The sequence below is a fragment of the Mobula birostris genome, unplaced genomic scaffold (assembly GCF_030028105.1).
Source record: "Mobula birostris isolate sMobBir1 unplaced genomic scaffold, sMobBir1.hap1 scaffold_283, whole genome shotgun sequence".
Classification (NCBI taxonomy): domain Eukaryota; kingdom Metazoa; phylum Chordata; class Chondrichthyes; order Myliobatiformes; family Myliobatidae; genus Mobula; species Mobula birostris.
In genome coordinates, this window is record NW_027275886.1 from 405,187 (window position 1) to 420,911 (window position 15,725).

The 15,725-nt window shown below is 52.9% G+C and overlaps 1 protein-coding gene across 4 annotated transcripts in view; it reads right to left on the reverse strand.

The window, feature by feature from the left end:
* The window catches only part of osgn1 (oxidative stress induced growth inhibitor 1), a 138,228-nt gene that overhangs the window by 104,399 nt on the left and 18,104 nt on the right, over nucleotides 1–15,725 (reverse strand). The window lies entirely within an intron of this gene.

Genomic DNA, 15,725 nt, shown 5'->3' on the forward strand with positions numbered 1-15,725 from the left:
TGAGTGCGGAATGGGGAGGATTCTGAGCGGGAATGGGGAATGGGGGGAATGTGAGGATTGTGAGTGGGGAATGGAGTATTGTGAGTGGGGGATTGGGAGTGAGGAATGGGGAATGGGGGATGGTGAGTGGGGAATGGGGAGGATTGTGAGTGGGGTATGGGGTGGATTGTGAGTGGGGAATGGGGTGGATTGTGAGTTGGGAATGGGGTGGATTGTGAGTGGGGAATGGTGTGGTTTGTGAGTGGGGAATGGGGTGGATTGTGAGTGGGGAATGGGGTGGATTCTCAGTGGGAATGGGGTGGATTCTCAGTGGGAATGGGGTGGATTCTCAGTGGGAATGGGGAATGGGGGATTGTGAGTGCGGAATGTGAGGATTGTGACTGGGGAATGGGAGGATTGTGAGTGGGGAATGGTGAATGGGGGTATTTTAAGTGGGGAACGGGGAATGGGGGACTGTGAGTGGGGAATGGGAAAAGGGGAATGGGGCATTGTGAGTGGGGAATGGGGAATTGTGAGTGAGGAAAGGCGAGGATTGAGAGTGGGAATGGGGAATTGTGAGTGGGGAATGGGGAATTGTCAGTGGGAATGGGGAGGATTCTGAGTGGGAATGGAGAATGGGGGAAATGTGAGTGGGAATGGGGAATTGTGAGTGGGGAATGGGGAGGATTGTGAGTGGGGAATGGGGAGGATTGTGAGTGGGGAATGGGGAGGATTGTGAGTGGGGAATGGGGAGGATTGTGAGTGGGGAATGGGGAGGATTGTGAGTGGGGAATGGGGTGGATTGTGAGTGGGGAATGGGGTGGATTGTGAGTGGGGAATGGGTGGATTGTGAGTGGGGAATGGGGTGGATTCTCAGTGGGAATGGGGAATGGGGGATTGCGAGTGGGGAATGGGGAATGGGGAATTGGGGATTGAGAGTGGGGAATGAGGGGATTGAGAGTGGGGAATGAGAGGATTGCGAGTGGGGAATGGGAGGATTGCTAGTGGGGAATGGGAGGATTGCTAGTGGGGAATGGGAGGATTGCTAGTGGGGAATGGGGAGGATTCTGAGTGGGAATGGGGAATGGGAGAAATGTGAGTGGGGAATGTGAGGATTGTGAGTGGGGAATGGGGTATTGTGAGTGGGGAATGGGGGATTGGGAGTGAGGAATGGGGTATTGTGAGTGGGAATGGGGAATGGGGATTGTGAGTGGGGATTGGGGAATGGGGGATTGTGAGTGGGGAATGAGGGATTGTGCATGGGAATGGGGAATGGAGGATTGTGAGTGGCGAATGGGGAATTGTCAGTGGGAATGGGGAGGATTCTGAGTGGGAATGGGGAATGGGGGAAATGTGAGTGCGGAATGTGAGGATTGTGAGTGGGGAATGGGGAGGATTGTGAGTGGGGAATGGGGAGGATTGTGAGTGGGGAATGGGGAGGATTGTGAGTGGGGAATGGGGAGGATTGTGAGTGGGGAATGGGGAGGATTGTGAGTGGGGTATGGGGTGGACTGTGAGTGGGGAATGGGGGATGGGGAATGGGGGATTGAGAGTGGGGAATGGGAGGATTGCGAGTGGAGAATGGGAGGATTGCTAGTAGGGAATGGGGAATGGGGGAAATGTGAGTGGGGAATGTGAGGATTGTGAGTGGGGAATGGGGAATGGGGTATTGTGAGTGGAGAATGGGGGATTGGGAGTGAGGAATGGGGAATTGGGGATTGTGAGTGGGGATGGGGAATGGGGGGTTGTGAGTGGGGATTGGGGAATGGGGGATTGTGAGTGGGGAATGAGGGATTGTGCATGGGAATGGGGAATGGAGGATTGTGAGTGGCGAATGGGGGATTGAGAGTGGGAACGGGGAATGGGGGATTGTGAGTGGGGAATGGGGAATGGGGGATTGTGAGTGGGGAATGAGGGATTGTGCATGGGAATGGGGAATGGGGGGATTGTGAGTGGGGAATGGGAGGATTGTGAGTGGGGAATGGTGAATGGGGGGAATATAAGTGGGGAACGGGGAATGGGGGGACTGTGAGTGGGGAATGGGAAATGGGGAATGGGGCGTTGTGAGTGGGGAATGGGGGATTGTGAGTGGGGAATGGGGGATTGTGAGTGAGGAATGGGGAGGATTCTGAGTAGGAATGGGGAATATGTGAGTGGGGAATGTGAGGATTGAGAGTGGGAATGGGGAATGGGGGATTGTGAGTGGGGAATGGGGAGGATTGTGAGTGGGGAATGGGGATATTGTGAGTGGGGTATGGGGTGGATTGTGAGTGGGGAATGGGGTGGATTGTGAGTGGGGAATGGCGTGGGTTCTCAGTGGGAATGGGGAATGGAGGATTGCGAGTGGGGAATGGGGAATTGTCAGTGGGAATGGGGAGGATTCTGAGTGGGAATGGAGAATGGGGGAAATGTGAGTGGGAATGGGGAATTGTGAGTGGGGAATGGGGAGGATTGTGAGTGGGGAATGGGGTGGTTTGTGAGTGGGGAATGGGGTGGTTTGTGAGTGGGGAATGGGGTGGATTGTGAGTGGGGAATGGGGTGGATTGTGAGTGGGGAATGGGGTGGATTGTGAGTGGGGAATGGGTGGATTGTGAGTGGGGAATGGGATGGATTCTCAGTGGGAATGGGGAATGGGGGATTGTGAGTGGGGAATGGGGAATGGGGGATTGAGAGTGGGGAATGAGGGGATTGAGAGTGGGGAATGAGAGGATTGCGAGTGGGGAATGGGAGAATTGCTAGTGGGGAATGGGAGGATTGCTAGTGGGGAATGGGAGGATTGCTAGTGGGGAATGGGAGGATTGCTAGTGGGGAATGGGAGGATTGCTAGTGGGGAATGGGCAATGGGGAGGATTCTGAGTGGGAATGGGGAATGGGAGAAATGTGAGTGGGGAATGTGAGGATTGTGAGTGGGGAATGGGGAATGGGGTATTGTGAGTGGGGAATGGGGGATTGGGAGTGAGGAATGGGGTATTGTGAGTGGGAATGGGGAATGGGAATTGTGAGTGGGGATTGGGGAATGGGGGATTGTGAGTGGGGAATGAGGGATTGTGCATGGGAATGGGGAATGGAGGATTGTGAGTGGTGAATGGGGAATTGTCAGTGGGAATGGGAAGGATTCTGAGTGGGAATGGGGAATGGGGGAAATGTGAGTGGGGAATGTGAGGATTGTGAGTGGGGAATGTGAGGATTGTGAATGGGGAATGTGAGGATTGTGAGTGGGGAATGGGGTGGATTGTGAGTGGGGAATGGGGTGGATTGTGAGCGGGGAATGGGGTATTGTGAGTGGGGAATGGGGGATTGGGAGTGAGGAATGGGGTATTGTGAGTGGGAATGGGGAATGGGAATTGTGAGTGGGGATTGGGGAATGGGGGATTGTGAGTGGGGAATGAGGGATTGTGCATGGGAATGGGGAATGGAGGATTGTGAGTGGCGAATGGGGAATTGTCAGTGGGAATGGGAAGGATTCTGAGTGGGAATGGGGAATGGGGGAAATGTGAGTGGGGAATGTGAGGATTGTGAGTGGGGAATGTGAGGATTGTGAGTGGGGAATGGGGTGGATTGTGAGTGGGGAATGGGGTGGATTGTGAGTGGGGAATGGGGTGGACTGTGAGTGGGGAATGGGGGATTGAGAGTGGGGAATGGGAGGATTGCGAGTGGAGAATGGGAGGATTGCGAGTGGAGAATGGGAGGATTGCTAGTAGGGAATGGGGAATGGGGGAAATGTGAGTGGGGAATGTGAGGATTGTGAGTGGGGAATGGGGAATGGGGTATTGTGAGTGGAGAATGGGGGATTGGGAGTGAGGAATGGGGAATGGGGGATTGAGAGTGGGAATGGGGAATGGGGGATTGTGAGTGGGGATTGGGGAATGGGGGATTGTGAGTGGGGAATGAGGGATTGTCCATGGGAATGGGGAATGGAGGATTGTGAGTGGCGAATGGGGGATTGAGAGTGGGAACGGGGAATGGGGGATTGTTAATGGGGAATGGGGGATTGTGAGTGGGGAATGAGGGATTGTGCATGGGAATGGGGAATGGGGGGATTGTGAGTGTGGAATGTGAGGATTGTGAGTGGGGAATGGGAGGATTGTGAGTGGGGAATGGTGAATGGGGGGAATATAAGTGGGGAACGGGGAATGGGGGGGACTGTGAGTGGGGAATGGGAAATGGGGAATGGGGCGTTGTGAGTGGGGAATGGGGGATTGTGAGTGAGGAATGGGGAGGATTCTGAGTAGGAATGGGGAATATGTGAGTGGGGAATGTGAGGATTGAGAGTGGGAATAGGGAATGGGGGATTGTGAGTGGGGAATGGGGAGGATTGTGAGTGGGGAATGGGGAGGATTGTGAGTGGGGTATGGGGTGGATTGTGAGTGGGGTATGGGGTGGGTTCTCAGTGGGAATGGGGAATGGGGGATTGCGAGTGGGGAATGGGGGATTGCGAGTGGGGAATGGGGGATTGCGAGTGGGGAATGGGGGATTGCGAGTGGGGAATGGGGGATTGCTAGTGGGGAATGGGGGATTGCTAGTGGGGAATGGGCAATGGGGAGGATTGTGAGTGGGGAATGTGAGGATTGTGAGTGGGGAATGGGAAATGGGGTATTGTGAGTGGGGAATGGGGTATTGTGAGTGGGGAATGGGGAATGGGGATTGTGAGTGGGGATTGGGGAATGGGGGATTGCGAGTTGGGGATTCAGAGTGGGGAATGAGGGATTGTGCATGGGAATGGGGAATGGAGGATTGTGAGTGGCGAATGGGGGATTGTGAGTGGGGAATAGGGGATTGTGAGTGGGGAATGGGGAATGGGGGATTGCGAGTGGGGAATGGGGAATGGGGGATTGCGAGTGGGGAATGGGGAATGGGGGATTGCGAGTGGGGAATGGGGAATGGGGGATTGCGAGTGGGGAATGGGGAATTGAGAGTGGGGAATGGGGAACTGAGAGTGGGGAATGGGGAATTGAGAGTGGGGAATGGGGAATTGAGAGTGGGGAATGGGAAATGGGGAATGGGGGATTGAGAGTGGGAATGGAGAATGGGGAATTGTGAGTGGGGAATGGGAAATGGGGAATTGTGAGTGGGGAATGGGAAATGGGGAATTGTGAGTGGGGAATGGGAGGATTGTGAGTGGGGAATGGGAGGATTGTGAGTGGGGAATGGGAGGATTGTGAGTGGGGAATGGGACGATTGTGAGTGGGGAATGGGACGATTGTGAGTGAGGGAACGTGAATGGGGAATGGGGGGATCGAGGGGGGGATGGCGGGATTGTGAATGAGGAATGGGTGGATTGCGAGTGAGGAATGGGAGGATTGCGAGTGAGGTATGGGGAATGGGGTGATTGTGAGTGGGGAATGGAGAGGATTCTGAGTGGGAGTGGGGAATGGGGGCACTATGAGTGGGGAATGGGGGCACTGTGAGTGGGGAATGGGGGCACTGTGAGTGGGGAATGTGAGGATTGTGAGTGGGGAATGTGAGGTTTGTGAGTGGGGAATGGTGAATGGGGGAATTGTGAGTGGGGAATGCGAAATGGGGAATGGAGAGGACTGTCGGTGAGGTATGGGAAATGGGGTGATTGTGAGTGGGGAATGGGGGGATTGTGAGGGGGGAATAGGAGAGTTGTGAGTGGGGATGTGGAATCGGGGGATTTGAGTGGGGAATGGGGTATCGTGAGTGCGGAATGGGGAATGGGGGGATCGAGGGGGGATGGGGAACGGGTGAGGATCGTGAGCAGGGAATGAGGTATTGTGAGTGGGGAATCGGGAATGGGGGGATTGTGAGTGGGGAATCGGGAATGGGGGGATTGTGAGTGGGGAATGGGAGGATTGTGAGTGGGGAATGGGGGCATTGTGAGTGGGGAATGGGGGCATTGTGAGTGGGGAATGGGAAATGGGGGATTGAGAGGGGGAATGGGGAATGGGGAATTGTGAGTGGGGAATGGGAAATGGGTAATTGTGAGTGGGGAATGGGGGGACTGAGTGGGAAATGGGGGGGACTGTGAGTGGGGAATGGGAGGATTGAGAGTGGGGAATGGGAGGATTGTGAGTGGGGAATGGGAGGATTGAGAGTGGGGAATGGGAGGATTGAGAGTGGGGAATGGGAGGATTGAGAGTGGGGAATGGGAGGATTGAGAGTGGGGATGTGGAATGGGGGGATTTGAGTGGGGAATGGGGAATCATGAGTGCGGAATGGGGAATGGGGGGATCGAGGGGGGATGGGGAACGGGTGAGGATCGTGAGCTGGGAATGGGGTATTGAGAGTGGAGAATGGGGAATGGGGTATTGTGAGTGGGGAATCGGGAATGGGGGGATTGTGAGTGGGGAATGGGAAATGGGGAATGGGGGATTGAGAGTGGGAATGGGAAATGGGGAATTGTGAGTGGGGAATGGGAGGATTGTGAGTGGGGAATGGGAGGATTGTGAGTGGGGAATGGGGAATGGGAGGATTGTGAGTGGGGAATGGGGAATGGGAGGATTGTGAGTGGGGAATGGGGAATGGGAGGATTGTGAGTGGGGAATGGGGAATGGGAGGATTGTGAGTGGGGGAATGTGAATGGGGAATGGAGGGATCGAGGGGGGATGGCGGGATTGTGAATGAGAAATGGGAGGATTGCGAGTGTAGAATGGGGAGGATTGCGAGTGTAGAATGGGGAGGATTGCGAGTGTAGAATGGGGAATGGGGGCAGTGTGAGTGGGGAATGGGGGCACTGTGAGTGGGGAATGGGAAATGGGGAATGGGGGATTGAGAGTGGGAATGGGGAATGGGGAATTGTGAGTGGGGAATGGGAAATGGGTAATTGTGAGTGGGGAATGGGGGGGACTGTGAGTGGGGAATGGGGGGACTGTGTGTGGGGAATGGGGGGACTGTGTGTGGGGAATGGGGGGACTGTGTGTGGGGAATGGGGGGGACTGTGTGTGGGGAATGGGGGGGACTGTGTGTGGGGAATGGGGGGGACTGTGTGTGGGGAATGGGGGGGACTGTGTGTGGGGAATGGGGGGGACTGTGAGTGGGGAATGGGGGGGACTGTGAGTGGGGAATGGGGGGACTGTGAGTGGGGAATGGGGGGACTGTGAGTGGGGAATGGGAGGACTGTGAGTGGGGAATGGGAGGATTGAGAGTGGGGAATGGGAGGATTGAGAGTGGGGAATGGGAGAATTGTGAGTGGGGATGTGGAATGGGGGGATTTGAGTGGGGAATGGGGTATCATGAGTGCGGAATGGGGAATGGGGGGATCGAGGGGGGGGATGGGGAACGGGTGAGGATCGTGAGCTGGGAATGGGGTATTGAGTGTGGAGAATGGGGAATGGGGTATTGTGAGTGGGGAATCGGGAATGGGGGGATTGTGAGTGGGGAATGGGGAATGGGGGATTGAGAGTGGGAATGGAGAATGGGGAATTGTGAGTGGGGAATGGGAAATGGGGAATTGTGAGTGGGGAATGGGAAATGGGGAATTGTGAGTGGGGAATGGGAGGATTGTGAGTGGGGAATGGGAGGATTGTGAGTGGGGAATGGGAGGATTGTGAGTGGGGGAATGTGAATGGGGAATGGGGGGATCGAGGGGGGGATGGCGGGATTGTGAATGAGGAATGGGAGGATTGCGAGTGTGGAATGGGGAGGATTGCGAGTGTAGAATGGGGAGGATTGCGAGTGTAGAATGGGGAGGATTGCGAGTGTAGAATGGGGAATGGGGGCACTGTGAGTGGGGAATGGGGGCACTGTGAGTGGGGAATGGGGGCACTGTGAGTGGGGAATGGGGGCACTGTGAGTGGGGAATGGGGGGATTGTGGGTGCGGAATGGGAGGATTGCGGGTGCGGAATGGGAGGATTGTGAGTGGGGAGTGTGAGGTTTGTGAGTGGGGAATGCTGAATGGGGGGATTGTGAGTGGGGAATGGGAAATGGGGAATGGGGAGGACTGTCGGTGAGGTATGGGGAATGGGGTGATTGTGAGTGGGGAATGGGGGGATTGTGAGGGGGGAATAGGAGAATTGTGAGTGGGGATGTGAAATCGGGGGATTTGAGTAGGGAATGGGGAATGGGGTATCGTGAGTGCGGAATGGGGAATGGGGGGATCGAGGGGGGATGGGGAACGGGTGAGGATCGTGAGCAGGGAATGGGGTATTGTGAGTGGGGAATCGGGAATGGGGGGATTGTGAGTGGGGAATGGGAGGATTGTGAGTGGGGAATGGGAGGATTGTGAGTGGGGAATGGGAAATGGGGAATGGGGGATTGAGAGTGGGAATGGGGAATGGGGAATTGTGAGTGGGGAATGGGAAATGGGTAATTGTGAGTGGGGAATGGGAAATGGGTAATTGTGAGTGGGGAATGGGAAATGGGTAATTGTGAGTGGGGAATGGGGGGACTGTGAGTGGGGAATGGGAGGGACTGTGAGTGGGGAATGGGGGGGACTGTGAGTGGGGAATGGGGGGGACTGTGAGTGGGGAATGGGAGGATTGAGAGTAGGGAATGGGAGAATTGTGAGTGGGGATGTGGCATCGGGGGATTTGAGTGGGGAATGGGGAATGGGGTATCATGAGTGCGGAATGGGGAATGGGGTATCATGAGTGCGGAATGGGGAATGGGGGGATCGAGGGGGGATGGGGAATGGGTGAGGATCGTGAGCTGGGAATGGGGTATTGAGATTGGAGAATGGGGAATGGAGTATAGTGAGTGGGGAATCGGGAATGGGGGGATTATGAGTGGGGAATGGGAAATGGGGAATGGGGGATTGAGAGTGGGAATGGAGAATGGGGAATTGTGAGGGGGGAATGGGAAATGGGGAATTGTGAGTGGGGAATGGGAGGACTGTGAGTGGGGAATGGGAGGATTGTGAGTGGGGAATGGGGAATGGGAGGATTGTGAGTGGGGGAATGTGAATGGGGAATGGGGGGATCGAGGGGGGGATGGCGGGATTGTGAATGAGGAATGGGGAGGATTGCGAGTGTAGAATGGGGAGTATTGCGAGTGTAGAATGGGGAATGGGGGCACTGTGAGTGGGGAATGGGGGCACTGTGAGTGGGGAATGGGAGGATTGTGAGTGGGGAATGGGAGGATTGTGAGTGGGGAATGGGAGGATTGTGAGTGGGGAGTGTGAGGTTTGTGAGTGGGGAATGGGAAATGGGGAATGGGGAGGACTGTCGGTGAGGTATGGGGAATGGGGTGATTGTGAGTGGGGAATGGGGGGATTGTGAGTGGGGAATGGGGGGATTGTGAGTGGGGATGTGGAATGGGGGTATTTGAGTGGGGAATGGGGTATTGTGAGTGCGGAATGGGGAATGGGGGTATCGAGGGGGGATGGGGAACGGGTGAGGATCGTGAGCAGGGAATGGGGTATTGAGAGTGGAGAATGGGGAATGGGGTATTGTGAGTGGGGAATCGGGAATGGGGGGATTGTGAGTGGGGAATGGGAGGATTGTGAGTGGGGAATGGGAGGATTGTGAGTGGGGAATGGGGAATGGGGCATTGTGAGTGGGGAATGGGAAATGGGGAATTGTGAGTGGGGAATGGGAGGATTGTGAGTGGGGAATGGGAGGATTGTGAGTGGGGAATGGGAGGATTGTCAGTGGGGAATGGGGAATGGGGGAATGTGAGTGGGGGGAACGTGAATGGGGGGATCGAGGGGGGTGTGGCGGGATTGTGAGTGAGGAATGGGAGGATTGCGAGTGGGGATGGGGAGGATTGCGAGTGGGGATGGGGAGGATTGCGAGTGGGGATGGGGAGGATTGCGAGTGGGGATGGGGGCACTGTAGGGTGGGGAATGGGGGGATTGTGGGTGGGGAATGTGAGGATTGTGAGTGGGGAATGTGAGGTTTGTGAGTGGGGAATGTGAGGTTTGTGAGTGGGGAATGGTGAATGGGGGGATTGTGAGTGGGGGGATTGTGAGTGGGGGGATTGTGAGTGGGGAATGGGGACGACTGTCAGTGAGGTATGGGGAATGGGGGGATTGTGAGTGGGGATGTGGGGGATTGTGAGCGGGGAATGGGAGGATTGTGAGTGGGAAATGGGAAATGGGGTATTGTGAGTGGGGAATGGGGGATCGAGGGGGGATGGGGAACAGGTGACTGTGTGCGGGGAATGGGGGAGGATCGTGAGCAGGGAATGGGGTATTGAGAGTGGGGAATGGGGTATTGAGAGTAGGGAATCAGGAATGGGAGGATTGTGAGTGGGGAATGGGAAATGGGGAATGGGGGATTGAGAGTGGGAATGGGGAATGGGGAATTGTGAGTGGGGAATGGGGGGACTGTGAGTGGGGAATGGGGGGATTGTGAGTGGGGAATGGGGGATTGAGAGTGGGGATTGGGGAATGGGGGCATTGTGAATGGGGGGAACGTGAGTGGGGAATGGGGGGATCGAGAGGGGGATGGCGGGATCGAGGGGGGAATGGCGGGATTGTTTGTTAGGAATGGGAGGATTGTGAGTGAGGAATGGGAGGATTCTGAGTGAGGAATGGGAAATGGGGTATTGTGAGTGGGGAAGGGGGGATCGAGGGGGGATGGGGGGATCGAGGGGGGATGGGGGGATCGAGGGGGGATGGGGGGATCGAGGGGGGATGGGGGGATCGAGGGGGGATGGGGGGATCGAGGGGGGATGGGGGGATCGAGGGGGGATGGGGAACAGGCGACTGTGTGCGGGGAATGGGGGAGGATCGTGAGCAGGGAATGGGGTATTGAGAGTGGGGAATGGGGAATTGAGAGTAGGGAATCAGGAATGGGAGGATTGTGAGTGGAGAATGGGAAATGGGGAATGGGGGATTGAGAGTGGGAATGGGGAATTGTGAGTGGGGAATGGGGGGACTGTGAGTGGGGAATGGGGGAACGTGAGTGGGGAATGGGGGGAACGTGAGTGGGGAATGGGGGGAACGTGAGTGGGGAATGGGGGGAACGTGAGTGGGGAATGGGGGGATCGAGAGGGGGATGGCGGGATCGAGGGGGGGATGGCGGGATTGTTTGTTAGGAATGGGAGGATTCTGAGTGAGGAATGGGAGGATTCTGAGTGAGGAATGGGAGGATTCTGAGTGAGGAATGGGAGGATTGTGAATGTAGAATGGGGGGGATTGTGAATGTAGAATGGGGGGGATTGTGAATGTAGAATGGGGGGGATTGTGAATGTAGAATGGGGGGGATTGTGAGTGGGGAATGGGAGGATTGTGAGTGGGGAATGGGAGGATTGTGAGTGGGGAATGGGAGGATTGTGAGTGGGGAATGGGAGGATTGTGAGTGGAGAATGGGAGGATTGTGAGTGGGGAATGGGAAGACTGTGAGTGGGGAATGGGAAATGGGGGGATTGTGAGTGGTGAATGGGGGGATTGTGAGTGAGGAATGGGGGGATTGAGAGTGAGGAATGGGGGGATTGAGAGTGAGGAATGGGGGGATTGAGAGTGAGGAATGGGGGGATTGAGAGTGAGGAATGGGGGGATTGAGAGTGAGGAATGGGGGGGATTGTGAGTGAGGAATGGGGGATTGTGAGTGAGGAATGGGGGATTGTGAGTGAGGAATGGGGGGATTGTGAGTGAGGAATGGGGGGATTGTGAGTGAGGAATGGGGGGATTGTGAGTGAGGAATGGGAGGATTGTGAGTGAGGAATGGGAGGATTGTGAGTGAGGAATGGGAGGATTGTGAGTGAGGAATGGGAGGATTGTGAGTGAGGAATGGGAGGATTGTGAGTGAGGAATGGGAGGATTGTGAGTGAGGAATGGGAGGATTGTGAGTGAGGAATGGGAGGATTGTGAGTGAGGAATGGGAGGATTGTGAGTGAGGAATGGGAGGATTGTGAGTGAGGAATGGGAGGATTGTGAGTGAGGAATGGGAGGATTGTGAGTGAGGAATGGGAGGATTGTGAGTGAGGAATGGGAGGATTGTGAGTGAGGAATGGGAGGATTGTGAGTGAGGAATGGGAGGATTGTGAGTGAGGAATGGGAGGATTGTGAGTGAGGAATGGGGATATAAGGAAGCATCCAGGTAGCAGGGACCAGATGAGTGGCAACAGATATAGCAGCTGTATGAGGAAAATGCGCTGCATGAAACAGATTGTTTTATAAGGTGACAGGCCACAACATGTTGACTTTCTGAAGGAACATAGTTTCCATTACACAGTACAGAGGGTTGACATGCAGATAAAGCAAGCAGAGGGACAGTACTGCCTGAGGATGTGAATAAGGATCACAGCAGAACCTTGGTGATAACAGTGAGGTGTGCCTAGCCAGTAAAAAGCAAATCAAAAACAGCCAAACACTAATTCCTCCTATCTACACCTTGCCCTCTGGTAGTAGACATTTCAAACCTGGTAAACAGAGATACTCATTGTCCACTATCTGTGCCTCTCATAATCGTGTAAACCTGTATCAGATCACCCCTCAGTTTCCGGCGCTCCAGAGAAACCATCCCAAGTTTATCCAGCCTCTCCTGATAGTACATACCCTCCAAACCAGGCAGCATCCTGCTGAACCTCTCCTGCACCCTCTGCAAAGCCTCCACATCCTTTCCATAGTGTGGTGACCAGAACTGTATGGAATACTCCAGATGTGGCCTAACCAGAGTTTTATAAAGTTGCAACAAAATCTCAACTTTTGAACCCAATGCCTTGATTAATAAAAGCAAGTATTCCCATAAGCCTTCTTAATCACTTTATCAACCTGTGTAGCCACTTTCAAGGAGCTATGAACTTGGATCTCCAGATCTCTCTGCTCAGCAACACTTAAGGATCTTGCCCTTAACAGTTGCATCTGCCCCACCAAGGTGCAACAACTCATATTTATCTGCATTAAGCTCCATCTGCAATTTCTTAGCCCATATCTGCAACTGGTCCATATCATGCTGTATTCTTTGCCAGTCTTCTACACTATCCACAACTCCACCAGTCTTGGTATCAACTGCAAACTTACTAACCCACCCATTTACATTTTCATCCATATACATCACAAACAGCAGAGGTCTCAGCATAGAACACTGCAGAACACCACTAATTACAGACCTCCAGCTCAAACAAGTCCCTTCAACCACTACCCTCTGTCTTCTATGTGCAAGGCAGTTCTGAATCCAAACAGCCAGTTCGCTGCGGATCCCATGAATCTTAATATTCTGAATTAGCTTCCCATGAAAGACTTCGTCAAATGTCTTACTAAAATTCACGTGGAGTACATCCAGTGCCCTATCCTCATCAATCTCTCATCACCTTGTCAAAAAACTCAATTAAGTTGGCATGATACGACCTACCCTGCAACAAATTTTCTCCAGCAATTTCCCTACAACTGATGTGAAACTCACCGGTCTATAGTTCCAGGATTTTCCCTTGTTCCCTTCTTAAATAGAGGTACAACATTAGCCACTCGCCAGTCCTCTGGGACCTCACCTGTGCCAAGAGAGGACACAAAGATACAGGTGTCCCCCGCTTTTCCAATGTTTGCTTTACGAAACCTCACTGTTACGAAAGACCTACATTAGCTACCTGTTTTCACTAACAGAAGGTGTTTTCACTGTTAGGAGAAAAGCAGCGCGCGCCCCGAGCAGCCGCTCCTCCCCCAGATTCCGAATTGCATTCTAGCCGGCATTGCTTAAACACGTGCCTGTGAGCATCCGTTTGCAAGATGAGTTCAAAGGTATCGGAAAAGCCTAAAAGAGCTCGTAAGGGTGACATAATTAAGCGTTTCGATCGTGGTGAACGAAGTAAGTTTAAAGTGAGTTTGGCTTGTGGAAGCTGACGAAGATGATGTTGAAGAGGTTTTGGCATCCCATGACCAAGAACTGATAGATGAAGAGCTGATGCAATTGGAAGAGGAAAGGATAACACTCAAAACCGAATGCGAACAGACCGAAAGTGAAGTTGTCCAGGAACTGAACGTGAAGCAACCACGTGAGATTTTCACTGCAATGATAAAGTACCACTTCAATTTTGAAAGAGTATGTCAGTTTAGGGCATGTTTGCAAGATGGTTTGAGTGCTTACAAAGAACTGTATGATAGAAAAATGCGCGAGGCTAAGCAGTCAAGCAAGCCTTCCAATCAGCCACAGAAGACGACGAACCTCGACCTTCGACATTGAGGCAGGCAGACATGGAAGATGACCTGCCTCCCTGATGGAAACAGATGACGATGAGATGACATCCCAGTGTCCCACCACCCCAACCCCCGGGCCGCGGACCGATACATTGCCACGGAGAATGCAGCGGTAGCCAGAAGGCACCCAGCATACCTTTAAGAAAAAAGCCGAAATAAACAGGCTAATTAATTAGGTGCCACCCGGCACGTAGATATCAACCCAGATCAGAGACGATTGCCGATTGTGTCGCCTCTGATCTGGGCCGACATTTACATGCCAGGCGGTACCTTATTAATTAGCTTCTTTATTTCGGCTTGTTCCTAAAGATGTGCTGGGTGCGTCCCGGCCACCGCTGTACCGCTGCATTCTCCGCGGATCGGTATCGGTTCACTGCCTGGAGGGTAGGGGCCACTGCACCACCCCAACCTCTGACGACTCAGCCTAACACACCATCATCAGTGTGCTCTGTGCTGCCTTCCTGATTCCCCTAAATGATACTACACTGTACATATATCATTTCTACTTTATATAGGCTGTGTATTTTTATGCGTTATTTGGTATGATTTGGCAGCTTCATAGCTTAAAGGTTACTGGAGAGAGTGTTTCTGCCGAGAGCGCTTGCGGAAGATTTTCGCTACAGAGAACAGTGTGGCAATGATTGTACAGAAGTATTTCTCCTTCATATAGGCTGTGTATTTATCATATCATTCCTGCTTTTACAATATGTTACTGATGTTTTAGATTTTGTGTGTTATTTGGCATGATTTGGTAGGTTATTTTTGGGTCTGTGAACACCCACAAATTTTTCCCATATCAATAAATGGTAATTGCTTCTTCGCTTTACGACATTCCGGCTTACAAACCGTTTCATAGGAATGCTCTGCCTTCGGATGGCAGGGGAAACCTATACTGGTCAACAGCCCAGCAATCTCATCTCTTGCCTTCTTCAATAACCTGTGAGGACTTCTCCATCTTATCACTCATTAGAAGGCCCAACACTTCCTCCTCCTAGACCTCTAATTGCCCTAACATATTTATACACTCAGCACTGATTCTGCTTGTCCTCAGTGGTCTCTTTCCTTGGTAAATACTGAAGCAAAGTTCTCATTAAGTACCTCACTCACATCCTCAGAATCCAAGCAAATGTTCCCCCTCCCTTTATCTTTGAGTGGTACTACCCTGTCCCTAGTTACCCCCCTGCTCTTGATGTATGTATAGAATGCCTTGGGGTTCACGTTAATCCTACTTGCCAAGGGTTTTTCATGGCCCCTCTTGGCTTTCCTAATTCCCTTCTTTAGTTCACTTCTGGCTTCTTTATACTCATGTGCTTTGTTTAATCCTAACTTCTGAAGATTTACGTACTTTTCCTTTTCCTTCTTGACTAAATTCATCACTTTCTGAACAACCAGGGTTCTCCATCTTTCGTCCCCATCCTTCCTTCTAACAGGAACATACCTTTCCTGTAGCCTATGCAATTGATCTTTAAACACCCTCCACATGTCTGATGTGGACTTAACAGAAAAAAGATGTTCCCAATTAACATTTCTTGGTTCCTGCCTAATGACTTTATAACTTGCCCTATTCCAATTTAAAACTCTCCTGCAAGGACCCTACCTATCCTTATTTCTAGCTATCCTGAAACATAAGGAGTTGTGATCACTGTTCACCTAACCAGGCTCATTACCCAACACCACATCCAGTACGGTCCCTCTTGTCGGACTGTCGAC